The following is a 25,078-nucleotide window of genomic DNA, read 5'->3' on the forward strand; positions in this document are numbered from 1 at the left end:
ATCTATGAAAGAGTAAAAACAAAACTGCATTAACTTCAAAAGATCATCATCAAGTCGATTGCGGTCCCAATGCCAATTTTTCGACTCCGATTTGATATTTTTCTAAACGGCGCCCAACGTGGGTCTCCGCAAACTTTGAATCTCAAAAAAGAAAGACTGCTTGATTCATCTCTCAAAATTTTCTTCTATACTTCACGTAGAGAACCAGCTGTGGAGGATAGGATGGTCCTGAATCCACAATACACAATACAGATCACGCTTTTTTGGGCAAATATCGAGCTTTTAAAAAAAATGTAGAAGCAATTCTTGAAACGGCCACTTCAACCATCCAACCACAACACATACCAGTCATGTCGTTAATCATGTCGTATCAAATTCACATTCCTCATTGCAATGGAAATTACACAAAACCTTAAAAATGAACGGACCCACTAATAAACACTGTGACCAAATAGAAGCAAGGCAACTGAATTACAGGGGGATATTTCTCTTCCTTAAGTCGGTAAGATCTTAATTGACATCTAAGTCAAATTTTGTGTCCAAAGCGTCACTGGTTAATGAGGCGTGTGTGTGTTCAAATCAACGCATATCGTATCGCAACCGCCCTATTCGCATGATTTAGCTCCGTCTGTCTTTTGGCTGTTTCCCAAACTGACATTGCCATTTCATGGATATCATTTTGACGCTATTAAGGAGATTCAAATCACATCGAAGACGCCCCTAAAGGCGATTCAGGAAATCAATTTTAACAACTATTTCGGGGACTGGAAAAATGTTTGCATAAGTGCGTTGCATCCAGAGGCATTGCTACTTCATGAGCAACAACTTCCTTTGAATCCTCGCCTTTGCACTTGTACATGGTTTTACCCTGCTCGACAAAAACGGCAATGACCATCACGGTCGGTTTAGAAATAGTGTAATAGGCAGCCGCCACCTGCAAAACTCCTCGTCTTAGCACTTGCGCAAGACCCTTACGATGAAACTATCACAACATCAACTCATACTGTTGCGCCGTAGAGCAGAACAGGGTACGTTGTACTTATTAGTAGACGTCTCCTGCTAGATTTGGGACCCCCAAGCCGCCTTAAAACTGAAAATCCAGCCGCAACCTTGCCCGCTACTGGTTTGATTTGACCGAAATAGCTCATCTTTGAGTGGAACGTCAATCTAAAGTACCTAACCGTTGGTTTTGACTCAATTATGGACTCGCTGATCAATACATGGCTCAGAATTGGGATTCCCTTTTTGACCAAAATTACCGTTTAGCTTTTCCCAGTGCAAGGTTGTAGAATGCTTTGCACGCTGTTCAACAATTCTTTCGGCGGCACGTGCCGCACTCGTAAGAAGCGTTCCAGCGCCCCGGTCCTAGGATGGATCCCTGTGCTCCCCCGAGGTGATCTCCCTGCTCTAAAGCCGAGCTGCCTTTAAGATAAATTTGCTGGAGCACGTATCGCTTCAGCGAGTCTCTTCCTGATTGGCTTTCCGAACAATTTCCCAGCCAATAGGTGACCGGTATGCAGACGGGAACTCAGAGTTTCCTTTCCTCATTCAGACAAGCGCCGAACGGTATATCTGCCCAATGGCGGAACATCGGTTCTGTGCTGGTGGCATCAATCCGTGCGGTTCATCTGTTCGGCCTTAGAGGAACAAAATTTCCGCAGAGCCGCGATTTTCGGGTTACCAGTTTATTCCGAAGTCCCCACGGATCCCCGTTTACCTTAATTCGCGGCAGAGTCTCGTTTGACTCTGAACTCTATTTTTGTGTTGCATGCCTCCTCCCGAATGTTGTAACAAATGACGAGCATATGCCACCCTTTCCCAAGCTCGGCGATTTCCGCCGGCCACCAACACATAGAATGTTTGCCACGTCTAATTGCCTTCCTGCGCATAGAAGCTGCTCCCTCCAGCGCGATTTCATCTATTCGAAGAGCTTCGAAGAATCTTCCGGTGTTCACTTTCGAGACGTTCCACGCATAGGAAGAACGCCAGGCGGATGCACACCAGGAAGTGCGGCCAGTTACCTCAAAGGCGACGTATTCGCTTGTTGAGTAGTCTTCCCGAATTCGCCACCCATCCACAAGCGACACCGGTGATTCCGACGCGAACATTACGTCAGGAATGCTTGTTTTGCAGCCTAATCACCGGAATCCTGGCGTGGATCCCGTGTTTAAAACTATGAGCCTAGGTTCATCGGCGTTTCCAGAATCCGTTTCGCTGGAGTGGGGGCGAGATGTGCTCATTCAAATGTCCTGGCATTATGAAGTGTGTGTGGACATTCCCATTCAAATACCCTGGCCTTGAAGTAGCAGAACATTGTCCTTAAGAGCATCAAGCCTGCGCCAAAAGTCCAGCATCGGCTCATTCGGCGTTGGATAAACTCTAAAAATATTACTCGTAAACACCGAAACCAAATAAAGCCAACTCCTCCGCCTTGAGGAAGAACCTTAGAGCGCGTGCTGTCTCGAACCCAGATGACAGCGGTACCTGATAAGTCTGAAGCTTGGTCCTTGTTCTAGTAGTGTTGATTGATGAATACTAGATCAACTTTTATCTCCGCAGGGAATTACACTTGCAAATCACGAATGGTTGCAATCCGGTGTATATAGATTTGTAGGATGTGGATCATTTTAACCGCGTCCTAGCTCTTTCCAATTCTGCTCCAAAGATCGGACATCGTCTCGAGCCCGCAATATATGAAACGTTCTCACCAGATGCGCCACATCTGTAGAGAACACAACTCTCCCTTTCTCACAGACATTGGTTTTATTACCTACCTGACGCAATCTCCGACATGCTGCCGTCCTGCAGGTCCCTGGGAATTTATAGACGAATGTATCTGTACCATTTGGTGGGGGTTACTCAAATTCGTATTCTACCCAACCAAGTTTGATTTTATCACCTATTGCTCGGCAACTTCGACTACAACGCATTTACCTGCAATGCCTGAGTTACTTGAGTAGGCTCTTGATTTTCCACCTCGAGATCCTTTCCGATTAGGCGAATGGATATTTGTGTGTGTTGTGAATTTGCCTGCTTCGAATTCCTTGAGCAACGGATAGACTGTTGAGATTTTGTTACAGTAAAGTAGACGAGTTGAGGTAGAAATCCCGCTCACTTCGTGTGATTCCTCCCATATTTTGACCAGGAGAATGATTTGCACATTAGTTATGCTGAAAAGTATACAAAGACTTCTTTTGAAACTGGAATTAGCGACCACGTTTATGTGACAGGAATAAGGAATGTTGCACTTGTTGCCCGAGAAGATTTTGAGAATATATACGTACGGAATCTGCATCAACTACCAGTAAAGTTGTAGCAGATGAAACTAGCAAACGTGCCTACAGCAATATAACGCTCGCAGGCAGCGGTAAGCCGGTTGAAACTTTAAATACTAATTCATAAAAGCCGTCCGTTTTGATGCTCACTGCAAGAATTATGCCCTCGTAGTCATATAGAGAAATCCTTTGCCAGGCCAATGAACACATTATAGCTATCCTGAGAAGTATTCGGGATGCTCTTCTCAAACTGGAAGTAACTACCACAAAAATATTAGGAGGTCTGACGCGAGGTGGTGACAAGGAGGGATTCCTACCGGGTTCAGACTTTTATTGGGGACCGCAAAAAAAATTTCAATGAAAAAGGGGTAATATGAAGCCCAGCATAATTTTCACCCCGGGCCTGGATTTCCTCTCTACGGCCCTGAATATTTGTATATGCAAACTGAATAAGGTGCAGTACATTTGCTATCCAAAAAAAGTTTGAACCTGTCGCTTTCACTTGTGCTAAATGTTAACAATGCTGGAAATAAAAACCAAGCAGACTTCATCATGTTTCTGTGTGAACTTCTTGAACCACAGGTACATCTTGGACATGGCTCGAGGTTGATTTTATTTTACATTGCAAATGCAGGGTTTCAGAATATGGCACAATAGCTCGCATGATTTTTTGAAGAATACGACCCAACCCTCTTTGACCTTACATCAATCTACCCAAATAGGGCCTCGATTTTAATTTCAAGACTTTCCAAGACACCCTCTTGGATGGTAGTCATATTTTTCAAATGACACTTCTTCAACATAATGTCTCATCTGGTCGGAGCATTCTTTTAGTTTCTTCATAAAATTAGTTTTTCTGCCACTAATGCTTAAATGAACCCTCTGTCAACTTGAATCCACAGTTTAAAAGACTTTTTTGACGTAAAATAATACTGTCAGCGGCGCAGGTTGCCATTTTGACATTTCTGGAACTCAACTATGTAGTTTTCCGTATATTCCTGACAATGATGATGATAAAAGTTTTCCTTGCATTTCTGATGTTGATGATAAGTTGGTTCTGAAGTAGACTGATGAATATGGAGATTGCTGTATCATACTATTTGATTTTCCATTCTTTGGACTGAACGGCTGCCTTTGCAATAGTACGATACGTAGCTTCCTAAACTCTCCTTCAATCACTTACCTTGGTTGAAAAGTTGTTGTTATTTCAATGGCCAATTCCTAAAAACTACCAACCTGTGAAAATTCTAGTGGTATCTGTAAAGCCCTAGCCCGTGAATTAGTCCCAGAACCAAAAAAGTACAATAATGTAGACCATAATATAGAGCGAATTTCTGGAAAGTTTGGTTAAAATCCTACTATTAATAGCAAAGTCTCTCACGTGAAAATATCAATATTTTAGTGTAGTGAATAGTCAAGCATACTCAGCGTATCTCGAGCTATGGACACATGAGTATTCTCTTGCAGTATCTTACCTTCTGAAGCAGATCGCATTCTGTTGATTTGGAAGTGATTCGACTCCATGCGGGCTGAAGATATCCATATTTTCCCATCGATGGGAAGAGATTTTGAGAACTTGGCTCAAATTTTTGGACCAACTGCAATGGTTCTATGTACTTACGTCTTGACAAAGATTTCAGTGGAGTTGTAAAGTTAGAATTCGCCACTATCCTATGTGACACATAGGATTGATATTCAGCTCGAGGTAGTCCCATGGCCAACCCAACACACACCCGCTCACTATAATTTATCAGTTGTAGCAGCTGCGTTATTGCTCCTGATATTAACCTAATTTATTCTATTCCAGTATCTAGCATTGGAATTGTTTGTTATCTTCATTACATTAATGTATTCCTTCCTTTAAAGCCCTTGCTATAATTCAAGCCATTGTGTCGAACAAAACTTCTGAAGCTTTAAACAGTCATTTGTATCTAATCAAAGCTATCTAGTTCAAATACCCTGACTTAGCCTAAGATAAAGTTTCAGAACCTACTTGACTTTTACGACTTCTTGTATATTACAAACAGTAAGATGATGGGAAGTTTCTTCACTTCAAGGACTTTTTCCCTATTCAGTAAAAGTCACTCACCCATGTATAGTCCTTTAGCGAATGTCAATGTTCTACCCTTGATTGCTTTGCTATACTTTATGGTACGCATGTCAACAATTCCCATATATGACACGTGATGAGGACGCGTACTTTGTAACGTTGTTTACAAAACATCATTCAAAGGATACAATGGCATTCATACGTATATGCCGCTCTAATAAACTTTTTCAAAACAATATTATTCAAGAAAGGATACTCGTATGCTATGGAATAATTACCAATAGAGGCTTATCTTGTATTACATTCCTCCTGCGGAAGTAGAATTAAATCTCAAGAGTCCTCACAGGATAGCTCTGCCAATTGTGTGTATTGTAGGCTATCTTCCTGTTTATATAATTTCAAGTAAGCTATTCAAGGCGTGTTTACGTTATGAGCAAAGAAATGCGTATCCAATTCATGTTAGCTAAATCTTCATTTAGCGTAACCCTTTAACCTTACATATTCCTATACTAGAGATTGAACTGTTTTTCACATTCATTAAACAATCTGTAAAAGGGGTGGGTATAACGGACCTATACTGAAAACAAGGGGTGGGGCGATATCTGCATAGATATAGTTATTTATGTATTTTCGATTGAATGCTCAATGTATCTTTCTTTATTTTTTTACTAATATTTTGAATAACTTTTGGACCAGCTCATCGCTGGAATTTACCAGCCTTTTCAATCTACCAACTATGCTGCCTTGCATCCATGGCTCCAAAGAAATTAGCGTCTAAACAGTGGTCTTGGGTACCACATTGATACTTCCACAGAAGAAGCAATGAGTAAGAGCACTGCAGTTCAAAAATGGGAATGAACCGGTTTAACCCTGATGTATCCAATTTAATGGTCGTTCGTTAGAGTTTCTTCTTCAGAAAAAAGGCAAACCTAAGCTAAAAAGATTCGAGAACTGTTTAGTTGCAATGCTCTTGAAACGAATTCTTTGGTATTTTGAAGCCATTGCAATCTCCCATTGCCAAATCAGTTTCTCCCGCAGATACCTAATTTCCGCTAACTAGATGCTTCCATATTCTCTCCGTAAGCTACATTTCCAGTCTAGCTTCGCATTATCTTTTCCTAAGCATAAGTGGCTGTAGATTCAGAAAAAAAAACAAAGCAGATATAAATTCTGGAGCTGTAACAATTGCCCTATTGGTAATTCCATTTCTACAAAAGTTTGCTCTGCGGCCTAGTTCCTCGTCCCTATCAATATTCTATATAACACAGGGCCAGCGGAATCCATGTTTTATATACTATGAGCTTTGCTTTGATGTGGGCATTTTTATCTATTATGTTATTATTATTATTTTGTTACGGGAAAGTCGCACCGCGTCCTTGAAGAACTATTGTGCCCCTTTTACTATTATGTTATAGGCAGAATCTATTTCGGTCTTGTTCTTCATGAGAGTTACGCCCAAATACATAAAATTGTCATGTTACAAATTCTGTGTGACGTTTCTCGTCTGATGATGATACGAATCAGACAGGTATTGACAGAGGCTTGGAGCTTTTGGGTAGCAGTGGGGTAACTTTCCATGTGCTACTCCCATATAGCAACACAGATAGAATACTATACCGAACAGTCTAAACGTGATCTTGGTGCTGAGATAACTGCATTTGCAGATTTTAGACAGAGCCGCGAAAACAAATTTATCGGTGTTAATGTATCGCACAGGATCCAGTTCGGTGCGACCGTTGGATGAAACCACACTTCCTGCATATACAAATTGAACGACGCTTTCAAAGCTCTACCCGTTTATGTAGATTGGGTGAGTGCGATGATCCGTCAGACTGAGGACCTGGGCTTTGTTGGTGTTTATTCCAGTCTAACTCGGCTTGGTTGTCTCTCCAGATCCAGAGCCAATTGACCAAGGTCCATGACCCGGAGAGAGTCCAAACAGATATTCTTTGCGTAGTCGAGATATTTGAGGAAAGATGTCATAGTCCATTGAACACCCCCTTCGGTACTTCATCAAGTTTTACCAGAGCCTCGATTGTGCCAAGATATACATAAGTATAGGTCACTACGTGGGATGATTTGTACCATTTAGATCCACTGATATCCTTCGGATTATATATTCCAGAGCGAACTACAATAGCGTTTGGCCCAGTCGATCACCTTGCTTAAAACTCTATCGAACGATCCAAACTGTGGTGTGTTATCGTTTAATCTGAATCATGATGATGAGTTCATTTATATGCTTTCGTTTCTTCTTCTTGCAAATCTTACCACCGGCACGCCTTAACTATTCGTTTTTCTCATCGATGACCCGCTGATATTGTTTAAACCTTTCCTAAGCTAAACCGAAGTTTGTATCTGATGTGTTTGTCGGCATCCATCTTGATTGTGTCTTTCAGCTAACTCCATTTCAAGTCAAGTCTATCCGTTTACCGATTTCAGTTCAACGTATGTAGGATTCGTGCTTGTAAGGCTCCGACATATTTCAATGCGACTCCTTCATTCTGGATGAGATGGTGTTTCCTGTCGAAACTGGCACCTTGGTATAAACAACCCAAGGATGCTAAATGCAGTTTGTTTCTAAATGAAGACGTTATCAGTCGGCTTAAATATAGTTCCTTCTTATGAGGCCCTCGTTTCCTTCTAAGTCCTGTGAGGAAAACAAGTCGACATTGCTGCAATGTTTCTGCTACAGAAGAATTTTGTGTACCTCCTTCCGCTCTCGTTAGTTATATTGTGAAGACTACGACCCCCAGTACGTCCATAGTGAACCACCTCTTTTCCGGTCTTAGCATTCAAGTTGCCGAGTACTATTTCCACATCAAATACTGACTCAAGGGCCTCTTTTTTATTGAGTCCTCCTTATCTTCCTTACCACATGCAAAACCCATGTGTTGATGGTGAATAAGTTATCAAATCAACAACTAGTATGAGAGAAACTTTCAAGGTAAGCTGTTGACTCAAGACACTAAAGATGGGTAAAACACTTGGTGGAACTCGGATTTGGCAAAAGATTGGAGACCCACAAGGGTGCTCCCTAATCATATTCTGAAGGCTGATTCAGCCGATAGCTGGAATCGGTACGAAAAGGCACAGAAAGCTCAAAAGAAGAGCATAAGTTCGGCTATATGATCATTGCCAGAATCTGTGTTATTTATTTTTAAAAAACGTGAGGTACACAGAAAGCGACGAAAAAAGGACAAACCATTTGCTTGAAGTGCACTTTCCAGGCAGCATCCAAAATATAATTACGGGGCCGACAGACGCATACAGCCCTCAATCGAGAGACTGGAATCTGGGATGCAAAGTAGTAAAATGTAAAATGGGCATTTAGCTCTTTCCATAGGTAGAAGTCCGCAGATCCGAATGGCATCATCCCTGCGCTAGTAATAGAAAGAATGGATGCGCTGATCTACATATTCGGAATATGTTCCGTGCATGCCTAGTGCATGCTTATATTCCAGTTAACTGAAGTGATGTCGAGGTGATATTTATTTCCAAACCAGGGAAAAGGCAAAAAACTTCCGATCGAACAAGCATTTCCGGACGATCTAGCCATAATATTTACCGGAAAGTTTGAAGACAACTTAAATGTATAGAAGTTTCAACACACTCCACACAGAGCCTGTAGACAGTGGCCGTAAATATCCCTAGCTGCCCTAGATGATAGTTTATCCGGCAGTGACCACTGGGAATTCCCACTATGATTCGGAGGTTCTTTTTGGTGAGGTTTAAGCAGTTCTTTGTGCGCTGGGGTTCGTATCCCCCAATAAGCGCCCTGAACTGCTCCATTCCTGGTCGACCCGACCAGTATAGTTCCCTCAGTCGTTCCTCTTCATTTTTTAATGTCGTAGCCATGAACCCGTTTCCGATTCGACGGAATAGTTTTGCCCCGTGTAAAGGCGTGCTTGCTATCTTTTTGGCTAGATCATCCGCTGCCTCATTACCTTCCAACCTAACATGGTTTGGAACCCAAAGTATCCAGACCTTATTGAACAAACCGAGCGTATTCAGTTTCTCAAGGTATTCCCATACCAGTTTGGGGTTCACCTGGTTGAACCTAACTACCACTGGATGAATATATCCATAATAAAACCTATTTTGGTGTATGCATGCATGCGTTGTCTGGTGACAGAGACTGAACTTTGGCAACAGCAGGATGTTGCTGGCGTGGATTCAAAAGCTCGGGTGGGGCGCGCCCCGACCGCGGCACAGGAGGCTATCCTAAATATACCCTCCCCCTCCCGTTCATTTGATGGTGATTCTGATGCCGGCCGATCATATGGTTTCCAGATTCGTTTTTGATGAGACATTCGCTGCCATAATCACTAAAAGTAAAAAATGATCGATCAATGATCACGTGTTTTTTTTTGGGATTACATACAGAATAGTCTTCACCTCCTGGTCAGTCATGAAAGAGCGATCGGGCGCAGAGGTCTTGTCGGAAAATCGGACTATGGAACTGGCTCAACCTCTGGGAAAAATGATGACCATATTCCAGGCGGAGATATAAGGCATTTCATTAAGGGCAGGACAATGCTTACGACAGAAATGACGAGGTCGCACCATTCGAGTTTTTTTCTCCGAAAGGCGGGCAGTAAAAGACAGCAACAATATATCAAGCCACCAGTTGCTGTGAAATTTCCACCAGTTGCTGTTGAAACTTAGTCAACTAAGCAAAGCGTTCCTGATGTGGGTGCCAAGCCGCTCAAACATCCCTGGTAATAAGGAAGCTGACAGACTGGCTCGTCAAATGTCTGGAACCACAATGGTGGGGCTAGAGCCAGCTTTTGGCATTCAGCCATCCATGAATGTGAGGAAATTACGAGAGTTCACGCAGTCGAGTGGAGAAATTTGAAATCTTGCCGTCAGCAGAAAATCTTTGTGAAAGACCGCGGGGCTGCTAGGGCGACTAACAGAACACTGCTCCTCAAACTACCATATGGAAAAAATTGGGGTGGTGGTTTCGGCTATATGCAGTCAGTGATATGAGGAGGAAATGGCCCTGCATTTCATATGCCTCCTCAGCCGAAGACACTTTGGTATTCAACAAGGAATCTGCTCATTCTCTGCCTCTGAAGAATGTTCGTAGATTCGCAGACGTCAGGCTATTGAATGAGTGATTTCCGGGGATTGCGCAATGGACCCAAATAATCCTTTGCAGTGATTAGTCAGAAATCAGCGAAAGTTATGTCACATTTAAGATTTTTTTGGTATTTAAAAACAATGCGTATTCGGAATTTAATGATTTCCTGGACCTGTTCCATGAATGTTTTAAGACAACCAGTTCTGACCAGAGAACACACGTGCCAGGTACCAAATTGGTGGTCCTTTTTCTGTTGCCATAGTCGTCATTGTATTTCGATCCGAGGCTCAGCTTCGGGTTTAAATATTACTGTGTAAAGTTGTTATTAGCCCCAACCTCAGAGGACGGGTGACTGATCCCTGTTTTATAGGACGAAAAGCTTGTTGTTTACGCTCTCTCATCTGTTACTTCATATTATCCAGGCGTTGATAGCATGAAAGCGAACGTAGGATATGGATGTAAGGCTGTAGGTGTTAAATCAACGTGCCTTACCTAATTTTTTCTTGAAGATTGCATTGTCGAATCTCCAAACCCCCTGAGATACATACTTCTCTTAACCTCCTGACGTTACGTAAGTGTAGTTGATGCTGCCTTTGGGATAATCCCCAAGCTTTCTTAACATTTCCTGCAGTCTGTCGACTGTTTTTAATCTTACGCTAAAAACAACAGTAAATAATCCTCCCAAGAATCCCTTACAGAATAGGCGAATTTCTACTCATTCTAGTTGATTAAATTAAGGGGGTCATCCCGTATGAAGGCCGTTTTTTTGCCTTTTTTTGAAAAATTATTTTGGAGGACTGGATAAAGATAGAAACGCGATTTTTTCACCATATATTTATTGATATCTCTAGTATTTGTAAAAAATTTTTCAGCTTGATTTCGTAACTAGTTTTCGGAATACGTGTCAATTTATGCACCCATCTCCAAAAAAAGGTGTTTTTCTGCTGCCACGCTGGAGGGTGCTGTGTTCATCTGAGGGAAAAAAACTAAACGGCATTTTAATGTGGACAATATTCCACGGTCCGCAAACTAGGATAATTAGAAAATATTAAAAGGTAAATTTTTGGTCGGCTTTTAAACTTAATTTTTTGGATTTTGGTGTTTTTTTACGGCTTTTTTTATGAATAAAAAAAAACTACCCGTCCGATTGCAATTATCCTAGTTTGCGGACCGTAGAAATATGTACTAAAGAAGCCATGAAAATTTCAAAGAATTTGGTTGGATAGATTTTGAGCTATGGTGGCAGCCGAGTTTCAAGATGCAGTTTCGAGAAAAACGCATTTGAAAATTTAAATGTGATTATCAACAGTAAAATTTTAACTCACCATTAATCTGCTATACCTGGCCCACACAGAGCACCCTCCGTTTCTTCAAAAAAGTCTTGTAAGGCCGATTGCTGCTCTCTGGTTTCAATTCTGGGTCTTTTAGCAAGGTCAGTCGATCGTCGTTCGGACCGCCAAATTCGCGCTTCATTACGGCGTTCGGCATAAACCTGACATATGTGACCAAGTTGACATCCCATTGTCACTAGCATTTTGAGAATGCCATTGAATCCTTCATTGAAAATAATTACAGCCAGAAAAGTGGCTATTTCTACGACCTTGGCCCCAGAATGAAGGTGTTTAGCAGCGAAAGTCCAGATCAATGCATTTAACGACTCATTGTTATTCTGGGTCTCTGCTTGGTAACATCTGTTCAAGAGATCATCTCGTGCAAATCTTCGTAGATTGGTTTGATGACTGTTTGAACTTCTTCAGTCAAAGGTGCCTTCTTGTGGTGGAAACTATTCAGTTCTCCTTTAGCTTCCGCTTTGCGCCATTTGCACCAACTGTCCTCGCCTGCTGGACAATTTTGATGCTGAGGATTTTCGTCTGTAGAACATTTATGGAAGAAAGTTGCCCTTTTATCGAATTTGCGTGTCGGCGAATAGCTAGCCCAAAAAATGTAGTAAGGTCGTTAATAACCTTATCAGTAAGTTGTCCAGCTCCTTTTCCACCAATGCCTTTGTGATTCTTCTTTGCGTTTCTAAGCCGCGTTCCCATTCTTTTCTGGACATGTCCTGCGCATTCCTTTTTTACTACCACGTATATTTTATTATTTGCAGAAATTTGCAGAAACACCGGAGAAAACTCCAGCAAAATCCAATATGCAATATACAAAACTTGTCGCAATTGGAACATCCATGTTCATGCTTGCTAAAAGTTTCTTTGCTGATGTTGATGCGAAGTCCTTTTTCTTCTGTGATAACTATCGATTCCCATGAAATACTAGTTTTTTAGTGCGAGCATGACGTTGAACGTTAAAGCGATCTCCCTTCGTACGATTCATTTAAAAAAATCACTGAACACACAAACAGTACAATACTTACAACAAAATATAACTGAGTATAACTTGAACGCCTTTCAGTGCTCACTCTAGACTGGTTTATTCTTTTTATTCCAAACAGCAAATAAGTTTAGACAATTGATTGGTTTTCCATCTTTTTATATTTATACCTGTGCTCAAATTTATAAGGCTCAGGTAAAAAAATAACTGGTTAAAAAAGATTTGATGCTCTTTCTCATCGAGTACTCTAGCCGCGGCTGTAAACTCCTTACCTGTTTAACACTGTAATTTCTGAACGACTCGGAATATCGGAAAATCTCTTTGCCCACATATTCTCCACTATATATAGATACAATTCATGCAAAAAAAAAATCGATTTCTCCAACCCGACACGCGGGATGTCCCCCTTAAGAATGATAAATTATGTCAATTTTAGAGCATTGACCTCCGATTTATCAACCCTAAATTCTCATACTTGGCATCATACTTTCCAAATGACAGAGTTCGGGCTTTCTTCTTAGGGCTATAGCATCCTCAAATTGCCATCTTCGAAGTTCAATTTACCTGAAGTTGAACCAAGTTGAGTATTAAATAGACCATCCTCAGCAAAGTCTAGATCGAAGAAAGTAATACAGTAAAACTATGGATATTCATCTTCAGGCGGGTGTAGTCTAAATCTTATACAATTGGAAACACGTATATAAATTGATTAAAATCAACTTTTCAGTGAAACATGGTTATATTTAATCCTCAAGTCTGCACAAAGGAGATAGAAATGTAACCAAAGTCATACAGCCAATTGGCCACCCCCACCCCCAATAGATGAACTCCAGCCCTTGACACAAGGAAACAAAGGCGGAATTCTCATAGATTGACCACACTTGCTCGAAAGTTAATAGTACAATATTTACTGTCGTACTCATTTACCTAAGAAGAGTCGAAAATTACGAGTTTTAGGGAGCTTCATATAACATTTTTGAAGGGTTGCAAGGTTTCCCATCGATATACCAAGGAGGGACACCTCAAATTTTGATTGAAATCATGCAATCTGCCCTTATCAAATGTATCCTCACCCCTTATCCTATGGACTTTGATTTGAGCCATATGAATGTCACCAATGGTGGTCGCCAGTGAGGTATTAGTCACGAAGTGGCCTCTAAAACAAAATCTTGGGCGAACTTCATAGATCGAAATTAAAAATCGCTGATTCACTGAAATGACCGCTGCATTTCACTTGTCTCTCCACTTCACTTATCAGCCGGTACTTTTGCCTGCAGAATGTCTCAATAGGTTGTCATTACAAAGTGCTCATCCTGTCACCACAACATTCCCACTGTCATTTTCATTTCCGCGGTTCGTTTTTGAACCTCAAGAATTTGAATTAAACAATTAAAAATGAAATTATCCACATGAAGGCTCTCCACATTTTCCAGACCGCAATCATTCCTCTAGCACATCATCTAGAGTATCTTCAACCGAACTTCAACCAATTATAACTTCTTCTTTATTACCAATCCTTTTTCCATTGATTCGAATCGATTACAACAAGTTTCCAGCTTGCCAATACACTGAAGCGGCTCAAAGACCGACGTGATGATATGAAAAGACGACTGACTGCCTTGAGTGAGTCGATGGCGTACCTAATGGTACCTGTTTGGTATGTTTGGTACCATATCGGAGCGTAGGAAAATGTCAAGTCATTGCAAGTGCAAATTATTATTAATTCTTTTCAATTTAGCCTGAGTAAGGCTTATTGGAAGAAGTTCACCTCTTACCGTGACATGAAATGACGGGCGGGATTGCATGGGGCGCACACACACAGGAAATGTTCACTTGCATGTTGGGCCGTCTTCATTTCTGTATGACGTTATGCAAACCTCGTACTCAACTTTTTTTTTCGTTACTTGTAAGGAAGACACATTATTTGCATTTATTGTTAGTTAAATTGAGGTAAAATGATGATATGTTGACAAGTACATTTGGGAGTCCGCAGTGACTTTTGCGTAATCATCGTTTGAACATTTTTGAAATACTTTCAGCGATAAATTGCGTGAGTTTCCTCAATTGAATAGAAAAAAGTTAATGAAATACTAAAAACCAAGCATTTTGTTGCGAAATGGACAAATTTGCGGGTTTGCTGCACATCGTCATGCTGGTAGTGCTCTCAACAAGCTTTCATCTACTTGCCAAGTATCTCGATTTTTCTATTAGCTCGGGTTGAACTGTTATGTAATTGGCAAACTTTGTACGCATCTTCATTCTTTCTTCATTTATTTGCCTTGCGACATTCTCACATAGGTGGCCGGAATACTAATTTTGCGATAATATTTGCTAGAAGTTCGAAGTTTGACGTACTTACAAGTGTTTTCTAAGATTTCCACTTTTTTGAGCCCCTTGTTGAACGCAATGTTTCGCCATGTTACCCTAGGTCTTTGTCGGCCTCGTGCATGACGTGTTCGATTGTAATCTCTGCCCAAGGTGTGTCCAATCATGGGTACATATGTCTGACTTCTTTATCAATACTTGGTATTCTAGTGTTTGACCAAAGAAATGCAATAAATCTACTTTCAGGCCGCCACCTGCGCAATATCTTTTCTAGACACCTGTTCTGAGAAGAGCTCCCGCTGTCGCTCTCATGGTTAATGCTACTCTGGATGTGGATTTTATATTTTAAATTTGAATTAACTACTGACCAAATTTGACATAATAAAAATTACAATGAACTCTTGTACATCCTTAATATCTGGTAAATTCAGGCAAAGTCTATGGACAGAATGCATTCAAGAATTTTCGTCTTTTGAATGCAGATAAATATTTTGCAGCGCACCCCCAAAAATTGCATGTTTTACTGCCACTTTTAGGAAGAAACCCTTCAAATATGTGAAAAGGGGGTGTACCTTTTTCCCAAACAAGATCATGGAACAGGGTTCCGGAACCCCATATTGGACATTGGGGACTAATATGTATTGAATAGACCACAACCGTAGCAGGAGACTCTAAACAGTCTTTGGATAAGTCGTTAATCTCCTAGCAATTTTCCATAAAAAATACAGAAACAGCTTTCTCACATCTGATGTTGATCTTTTACTCTGGCTTTCCTGAAAAATTTTGGATGCACAAAGCCTCCAGGCATAAACGCCCCCATCGTTTGTTGCCTCAATGTCATCCTACGAAATATTGCTTCTAGAACAAAAAAAGTCGACAATGTAGAATGAGTGATCTATCGTGATGAACTACTTCAAACCACCTATTTATTGGGCAGACTTCTTATTTAATCTAGGGTTCCCCATGTCCAAATAAGGACTCTATAGGAGACTGCCGCAACGACCTTTCCTTCGATTCCAAAAGAATTCCCACCATTCCTTCGATATATGTTCACGATTGAGAATAGTTAACTCCCATATTCCTTCATCCACCATCCACTCTTTTGTTTAATTGCAAACGGCGACCAATATGAGGTCCTGAATCGTGAAAATTCACTCGAGAAAGTAGCTAATTGCAGCTCCCAACAATATTGTTCGATTGCCGGATAAAAAGGATGAAGTGCTGAAGCAAGTGCTCCTTTGTGATATTTTCTTGCAATAGCGTAATTTGCTTCGTAGTGCACAGCAAATAACTTGTTATTCTTTACGTTTATATACGGTTGCCCTTCATCCCTCGGTGAGGTACAGCACGTCAACCACACGTACGCGCTATCGCTCGCAGTTATCTAAAATGTCCTTCACCACCATCCACGATTTACCATGACGTTTGCACTCCTCCTCCATTGTTTTCGCCAAGTGCATATTTAGTGGTCATCATTAGTATTCAGAATGTTTACAAGGAGAGCCCTCCTGAAGCCTTTGAAAATCCGAACCTTGACAGCTGAACTTTACTCCACATTCTGAGAATTGTCTTTCCACAACCCTCATTTATTTGCATTTTGTAATTCTAAGTTTCACAGAAACGCCTCATAACAGTATCTCGAGTATGGACCTTTGTGGTTGTAGATTGAAAACTTTCTCCGCCCTCTAGATACGATCTTTCATTACATATATAACAAACGTCAATTCTTTCCGAAAAGTTTGTATTCCGGAGTTTCCAGTGATGAAGATGATAAAAAAAAAATACCGACGTAGTTTCCTTTCCTATTTATTTCTCTCCGTTGGTAGTCGGTTGGATAACGGAGGTTTGCGGCGGGGTTCTCTATTTGATCATTATTGGTCAGTTCCCTGGGTCCAAACAAGAAAAATTGGATCCTCACGCTTGTGAAATTATAATATATTTTTTTTGTATGGAGCAATATTGTGGGAGGGCTGGGTTCTTTTCCAGTCTTTGGATGTCAAACATGGAACAATATATATCCTCATATCATCCTCCTGCAGCGGTGCATGCATAAGAAACCTTTTATCATCAGAATAGATCAACAAAATTATAAACGGAGGCTTAGAACTAGTAGTGCTAACTTGGCAACTAAAATTCACCTCCGAAGGCACAGAATCAGTAACAAAACAAAGCGAAAATAAGAGTGCCCAGTACATTCTGGCGGGATATTCTTAAGGTGGTGTGGAAATTGAAACGTCATTATACTCGGTTCAAGGTTTTCTGCTTGTCATCATCATCAACGGCGCAATAACCGATATCCGATCTAGGCCTGTCTTAATAAGGAACTCCAGACATCCCGGTTTTACGCCGAGGTCCACCGATTCGCTATCCCTTAAAGCTGCCTGTCTTCCTGGCCTACGCCATCATTCCATCTCAAGCGAAGTCTGCCTCGTCTTCCTTTTCTACCATAGATATTGCCCTTATAGACTTTTCGGGTGGGATCATCCTCATCCATATGGATTAAGCGACCCGCCTATCATTAAGCCGGATTTTATCCATAACCTGACGGCCGTGATATCGCTCATAGATTTCGTCGTTATGTAGGCTATGGGGACGTCCATCCTCATCCTCCGCCCCTCAGGGGGCCAAAAATTCTTCGGAGGATTCTTCTCTCGAACGTGGCCAAGAATTCGCAATTTTTCTTGCTAAGAAACCAAGTCTCCGAGGAATACATGAGGACTGGCAAGATCATTGTCTTGTACAGTAAGAGCTTTGACCCTATGGTGAGACGTTTCAAGCGGAACAGTTTTTATAAGCTGAAATAGGCTCTATTGGAAGCCACCAATTGTGCGCGGATTTCATCATCATAGCTGTTATCGGTTATCATTTTCGACCCTAGATAGGAGAAATTATCAACGGTCTCAAAGTTGTAATCTCCTATCTTTATTCTTCCGGTTCGACCAGTGCGGTTTTATGTTGTTGGTTGGTTGGTTTTTGGTGCTGACGCTACCATCATATATTTTGTTTTGCCATCATTGATGTGCAGCCCAAGATCTCGAGCCGATCACCGCCTGCCCGATCTGGATGAAGGCAATTTGTACGTCTCGGATGGTTCTTCCTATGATGTCGATATCGTCAGCATAGGCCAGTAGTTGGGTGGACTTAAAGAGGATCGTACCCGTGGAATTTACCTCAGCATCACGGATCGCTTTCTCCAGGGCCAGGTTAAAGAAGACGCATCATAGGGCATCCCCTTGTCGTAGACCGCTGTTGACGTCGAATGGTCTTGAAAGTGAAACTTTCAAGACTTGATGGGGATCGGTCGTCAAAAATTTAGTTTTTTTCAGATTTTTTTTTTCAAATTCAATCTGAGAGCAGGCTTCATGGGGCGATCATTCCCGTTTTGGACATCATCTGCATAAAGCTGTGCACAGGGCGCTGGACGTTGGATGTCCCGTGTGACGGTGTCCATAACAAGAACAAAGAACCTTGATGAACAACAGAGACACGAAACGGTTTTGATAGACCCGCCATACTTCGAACTTTACTTTTCGGATCGTAGTAGAGCAATTAAACCCAGCGCACGAGTTCTTCTGGCACTAAGTGTTGTCGTAGAGCATACCAGATGAGTTCATGTCGCACCCGGTTAAAAGCCTTCTCTAGATCCTTTGTTTCCCGGTTGACATACTTATAAATTTGCCAATTGGCCAGTGTTTTATCGTCGATAAATTTTTGGTATAGGCGTTTCTTTTCACGGACCTTCATTTCAACATCGTCATTCCAAAGCCAAGTATCTCGGTTGATGTACCGCTTACCTGGCTTGGTGACCCCGGGGGTTGCACTTACTCAAGTTCTGACGCCGCCCATGCGTCAAGAACTCTGGCCCATTTCTTGACAGACCCAAGGCCTATCCTGCCGCGTCGATTGAGGTGCACGCCCTAGCATTTTTTCGAGGTTTGTTTTTCGATCTGGTCATGTTATTTCTAACGACATTGGGTGCATTTTCTTGGTCGGCCTGTTGCGGGACTTGTCACCAAGAGAGATCAGGTGGGATTTAGCATAGTGGAATAACTCCAACTCTATTTATGTCTTTCCCTGATATCAGCATTTTATTTTTGATTTACTGACGATAGTGGTAAGTACGTTGCCTCAAACTCTTCTCCTTTACCTGCGCTTGAGACCAGCATGCTTTGCTATTAGCATAATGAACAATGATTTAGGTGAGCTTCTTCAGCAACATTGCATTTATTGGTACCTGAATCGGAGGTTTGATCGCTGGTTTGAAAATTACGTTAGTTCGACGGAGGGGGTCCAACCGCATCTGGTAAGTCAATATGAAGTAGCCAGATTAGAGACTCCCATGGTGGCTCCGTAAAATACGTGTCCACTTTGATTTGCTCGTAGTCAACACAGTGAGCCTTAGTTACGACCGATTCCATTATTGCCCTTGAGAAGTATCCACCAGACGTAGGTTGTTTGTTTCTAGTGCCAAGTTGCACGCTATTCAATAATTGTCTGACAAGACTTTGCTTTGTGAGGCCAAGAACCTGGATTGCCCTCTGGAGCACCGAATGTGTTCTTCTATTCTGAGTATTTGCGATTTATCCCCTTGCGACAATTTCGTACAAGCTGTTCTTGGTAGCCCAAATCGCGGAGAGAGATCCTTGAGCTAGGTGTTTAGTTGTGCTCCCTTCCAACCAGCTGCCCGTCGGCAGATGGCTAATGTTGAATAGACTTTCGCATCCACCGGTCATAGATGTCAAACGTACATTTGACGTAACACCTCTCCTCACTCCTCTTGTTTGGTCTTTCAATTGGTGGTAAAGTTAGATCATTGTAGTAGATATTTACAGAAATTCCTTTTCGCCTATATTTTTGCCGAGGTCACCAAATATAGGACCAGTTGCACCATATATTCATCGACTTTAAAGCAGCCTATGATAGCATAGCCAGGGTAAAACTGTACACGACCATTAGAGAATTCGGTATCCCGACGAAATTGATAAGGCTGACCCTGACCAATGTGTGAGGCCAGATAAAATCAGCAGCATCACTCTCAAGACCATTCGACATCAACAACGATCTAAGACAAAGAGATGCGTCCTCTTTAACGTGGCCCTGGAAAAAGTGATTCGGAATGCAGATGTGAATTCGAAAGGCACCATCCTCTCCAAGTCCACTCAACTACTGACCTACGTTGACGATATCGGCATTATGGGAAGAACAACCCGAGATGTCCCATCTACCTTCATCCAGATCGAGCAGGCGGCGCGAAATCTTGCACTGTACATTAATGAAGGCAAGACGAAGCATATAGTGGCGACATCAGCGCGAAAACCAAAACCGAAAGAACGAACAACATCGAATCGCACTGGCTAAACGAAAACAATGAGGATAGGAGACTATAACTTTGAGACCGTTGAAAATTTCTCCTATGTAGGGTCGAAAATCACAACCGATAACATCTATGACGATGAAATCCGCGCACGGTTTTTAGCAGCCAACAGAGCCTATTTCAGATTACAAAAACTGTTCCGCTCGAAACGTCTCATCATAGCTTCAAAGCTCTTACTGTACAAGATTAATGATCTTGCCAGTCCTCATGTATTCCTCGGTGACTTGAGTTCTTAGCAAAAAAAAATGCGAACTCTTGGCCGCGTTCGAGGGAAGAATCCTCCGAAGAATTTTTGGCCCTCTACATGAGGATGGACGATTCCGTAGCCTACACAAAGACGAAATCTATGAGCGATACCATGACCGTCAGGTTGGGGTTACGGTGGGCGGGTCACTTAATCTGAATGAATGAGGATGATCCAGCTCGGAAAGTCTATAAGGGCAATATCTATGGTAGAAAAGAAGACGAGGCAGACCCTGTCGATGGCACAGGTCAGAACGCTAGACAGCTTTTAGGAATATCGAATTGGTGGAATTCGGCGCAAAACCGGGATGTCTGGAGTCCTTTTAAGGCAGGCCTAGACCACCTACCGGTTGTTGCGCCGTTGATGATAATGGCCTTTTTCGCGACCTTACATATTGGTGTCTGGGGAACCAGTGGCAATAAGTTCGATAAATCAGGCTTGGAAACGAAATTTCGATCGGTGTGAAGGTTTCTTTACTGGTTCAAAAAATTCATTGGTTCGACGGGTTAGATGCGGTCTATTTGTGCGGAATCCGTTGATGCTAATGTTATAGTGCTAGGTGTTCCCACGAAATAAAATTGTTCCAAGAATGGTTGGGAAATCACGCTTGAAGCTGGGGTCGCATATATCCATGAATATTGGAGTACTAGGAGTCACATGCATAACAAAAGTGAAAACTGGTAACGAGAAAGTAGAGGGGACAGCAACCATATCTGCTAAGTCAATATCAAGTAGCCAGAGGAAAGCCTCCTTGTGGTGGCACCTGAAAAGTTTGTGTTCATTTTGATTTACTGTTCGTGAACACAGTAAACGTTGGTTGAAAGGCTACGACTGATTCCATTTTTGCCCTTGGTGAGTGTCTACCAAACGCGCCTAGCTTGTTCATAGTGCCATGTTGCACGGGATTCAATCGGTATCTGGCCAGACTTTGATCGATAAGTCGAGAACTCGGATAGCCCTATGGAAAGAACTTTTTTAAATGTTCCCTTCTACCCGGTTATCTAGGAAAAACGTCCTTGAGACAATTTCGTACTAGCTATGGTTGGTCCCCAAATCGCGGAGGGAAGTCTTTAAGCTAGATTGCGTTTCCTTCCAACTAAGTACCGATTGACAGGCGGATAAATGTTGGAAAGGCTTCACATCCGTCGACATGAATGTCAAACGTATACTTGATGTAAGCCAGTATCTTTTTAAGTTTGGCGCTGGTGAACATTTACCTTTGCTACTGTTGGGTCCTTTAAGAGGTGGTGAAGCTAGGCCATTGTGGTATTCAGAGCTAGGGAGAAGCTCGAGTAAAACCTAGAATGCACCTTAAGGTAATTTTAGTTTGCGATAAAGTTATACATGTCAGTAGAGTATGAGTCTGTTGTTAGGACAGTGGGCTGCCCACTGTTAAGTACTTTTGTTTTATAAAATTTTGCCTTGTGAGGACATTTCGTACTTTTTCAATGATAAAGATAAATAAAAACGCATATTTCTTGGAAGCACTTGGCAATATGCAAATTGCACGGTACCTACACGCTTTTTTCGGAGTTATCAAGAAAATATGTCGGTGGTTTCTTTACTTCCAAGACCTTATCGTATGCACTAAGTGTGGGTCTTGCATATCATGTTGGATATATGTAACCCCCTGACCTTGTGATAACTAGATTCACCATATAAAGACGTAACACTGCTAGGCATTTCTAGATAAGATATGCGTTAAGCATGCTAAGCCTGTGGAAACTATCCAAATCTAAACTGGAAATTTATGCCTAAATTTTCCTTCAATTTTCAAAACTATAAAATTCTGAGTTAATTCGAAGCATCCGTTCTACCAATTATATGACTCTAATGAATTAAAAGAATTATCCCTTCCCTCCTCAAAGATTTCAAGAAATTGCTGCCTCCCTACAAAAGCATGCATGACCCCCCAACAAACTGTAAAATGAGCACGTGTGCATGTTAAAAAGGCATTTCTTCAACTTGGTAATTACTTCAAGATGTCGCTTATCAAATTGTTTTAAAATCATTCATCCACACAACTGCAAAGTGCAATAACTCAAGAAACAAGCCAACTTTTGACGGAACTGGATCACTGGCACTCCACTTACGAACGTTTTTATCATCAACAGCATTCTTAGGTTCTCAAATTTCACTCCAACATGCCGCCACCAGCCCAGCCACTAATCAAGCCAAACCAACAGAGCGTTGGGGCTGGGGGTTCCAGAGTACTTGGACACGCTAGTTATCCGTAACGCCGTTCTAATTAGTGATAATGCAAATGTGGATTACTGTCAGTGTGGCGAGCAAATCAGCTTAAAGTGGAAGCGCATTCAACCGAGGGAAGGCTATCGCGACGCTTCAGTATTCTTCCACGCCCGTCCACCCATCATGACACTTGTAGGAAACGAGGAACTTTACTACTTAGTTCTTATCTTTCAATGAGCGGACTCAGCGGACGGCAAAGAGAAATTCTCCGAAGAATTTCTTTAGTGATAATCGCAAAGTAAGCAAAACCTGAAAGTCTTTACTCCCTGGGTATTTAGCGATTAAGAAATGCAGCCTTTGGGAGCAGCCATGTCGAAACTACGTGTGGGGACTCACTCAAACCTGACAATTTTGTAGCTGTTAAGCGGAACTTGTATCTGAGTAGATGATTTGCAACCCGGAAGATTCACCCAAGTGGGTGGCATCCAATCATAACAGAAGTCGGTATTCTAATTTAATTCGCGTCCAGAAATATGATTTTTATGGACTTCCAGGCAGAGTTTACTGCTTGCTTTAATAAGAACTAATCCTTACTTGTCCTACGAAGTTAGTATCTAATATCTAATATCTTTCTGGAAATGTTTTGTTCCACTGTAAACAGCTTCAAACAGTTAATTTATGACCAAAGCGGACCACCTTAACGTTACGATGCATCATTTGCAGTTGTGATACTACACCAGTAACGTGATAATTGCGAACTCTACATTCCTCGGCTGGAAATGCTTGAAATGTGATACAACTTCGACTGTTATGATTGTTATCATAAAATACATCTAGCAACGGTCAAGTCATATAAGTACGTCCATACACATATGCTGGAGCCTCAGCACTTAAACATTTCTTCAGATGAAACCCAGGAATTCTAACAACACCGACTTCCACGCATCACACATTCTTGCTCTGACCTCCTGCAAATATCGCTTAGCGCTCTGCACGCCTATCAAAATGTAATAAAATCCAATTGAATTGTGCCTTGACTTGTCTGAACGGTGATCGAAAATCGTTTAGGATCCATCTAAGATCCAGCCCGATTAGCAAGGTCAAGTATCATTGCGGAAGATTCTTTGAAAACTTGGTCAAGTAGGTGACAAATAAGATCAATTTTGTATGGGAGTATTTCGAAACATGGTCGAATGTCGAGTTTTCCTTAATTCAGCGTTTGAATTTTAATCGAACAAAAATCAATTATGAATAAATTTAGCGTGTTTGGAACACTTGAGACTTTAGGAAGTTAATTGTGTTTGTATTGTGTGGAAGTTTGTAATTTATTTGACCGTGAAATTGATCCCGACATGGAATTGTTTTAAGACCTACACATTGTGATTACTTTTGGTCAGTTTTTTTTTTGTTATTTACATTGTTCTTAACAATCAACCACGCAATGTACACGCAATTTTTAACAGAAGCTGGCGCCGAATTAGATATTTCAATGTCTTGTATTCAATTTGAGTCTTGTGATGCTGTGGCGGTTGCAACTGTTCCTACTTGAACCTCAAAAATCCTAAATTCATTTCAAGGCTACGACCAAACCTCTCTCTCTTGGAAAACTTTCATAAAGAAAAGAAATTAGGAGTACCTAGATTGATGGCAAGTCGGAAAAGATGCCTTGATTAAGTTCTGTGCCCGCAATTATTTGACTTCCAGTAAAAACAGAGACGGTAGCCAAGGTATTTGATCACCCAATCCTCAATCTTCTTGTCTACATTCGAATTCGAGTTGCAATCATATGGTTGTCATTCACCCCTTGGTGTGGTATAACGTATCAATCACACCTAAGCCCATCGTTCACGATTACCTTAAATGCCCTCCTCCAGCTCCCACTACGATTTTCTGAGATCCCTGCACTCCTTCTCTACTGTTCTGCGCCAAGTGCCCTTGGGGCGATCCATTCGTCGACCATCTCGGTAGAGTGGATTCCACTGCATGGCGCAGCCAGCAATAGAATTGTCGCTACTCCTTAATGTGAACCAGCCCTGTTTGCGAACCAAGTTCTTAGTTTGTGGTAGTATCAGAGCAGCGTACTTCGATGATACGACGCAGACAGGTTTTTGACGAAGGCATGGAGCCACCTTTCATATGCTACTCCCATAGAGCAACCAAAAAAGAAAACTAGTACAGAACAGTCTCATGTTGATCTTGGTGTTAAAAT

General features: G+C 41.6%; 1 protein-coding gene and 1 long non-coding RNA gene across 6 annotated transcripts in view; both read left to right on the forward strand.

Moving 5' to 3' along the window:
* The window catches only part of LOC119648013, a 416,281-nt gene that overhangs the window by 106,697 nt on the left and 284,506 nt on the right, over nt 1–25,078 (forward strand). The gene's annotated exons all lie outside the window — the stretch shown is intronic.
* Nucleotides 22,975–25,078, forward strand: part of LOC119648016 — a 41,928-nt gene continuing 39,824 nt past the window's right edge. Inside the window, exon 1 of the long non-coding RNA XR_005249001.1 lies at nt 22,975–23,167. This is a non-coding gene — a long non-coding RNA (uncharacterized LOC119648016). The remainder of the gene's footprint in view (nt 23,168–25,078) is intronic.

The sequence above is a fragment of the Hermetia illucens genome, chromosome 2 (genome assembly GCF_905115235.1).
Source record: "Hermetia illucens chromosome 2, iHerIll2.2.curated.20191125, whole genome shotgun sequence".
Taxonomy (NCBI): domain Eukaryota; kingdom Metazoa; phylum Arthropoda; class Insecta; order Diptera; family Stratiomyidae; genus Hermetia; species Hermetia illucens.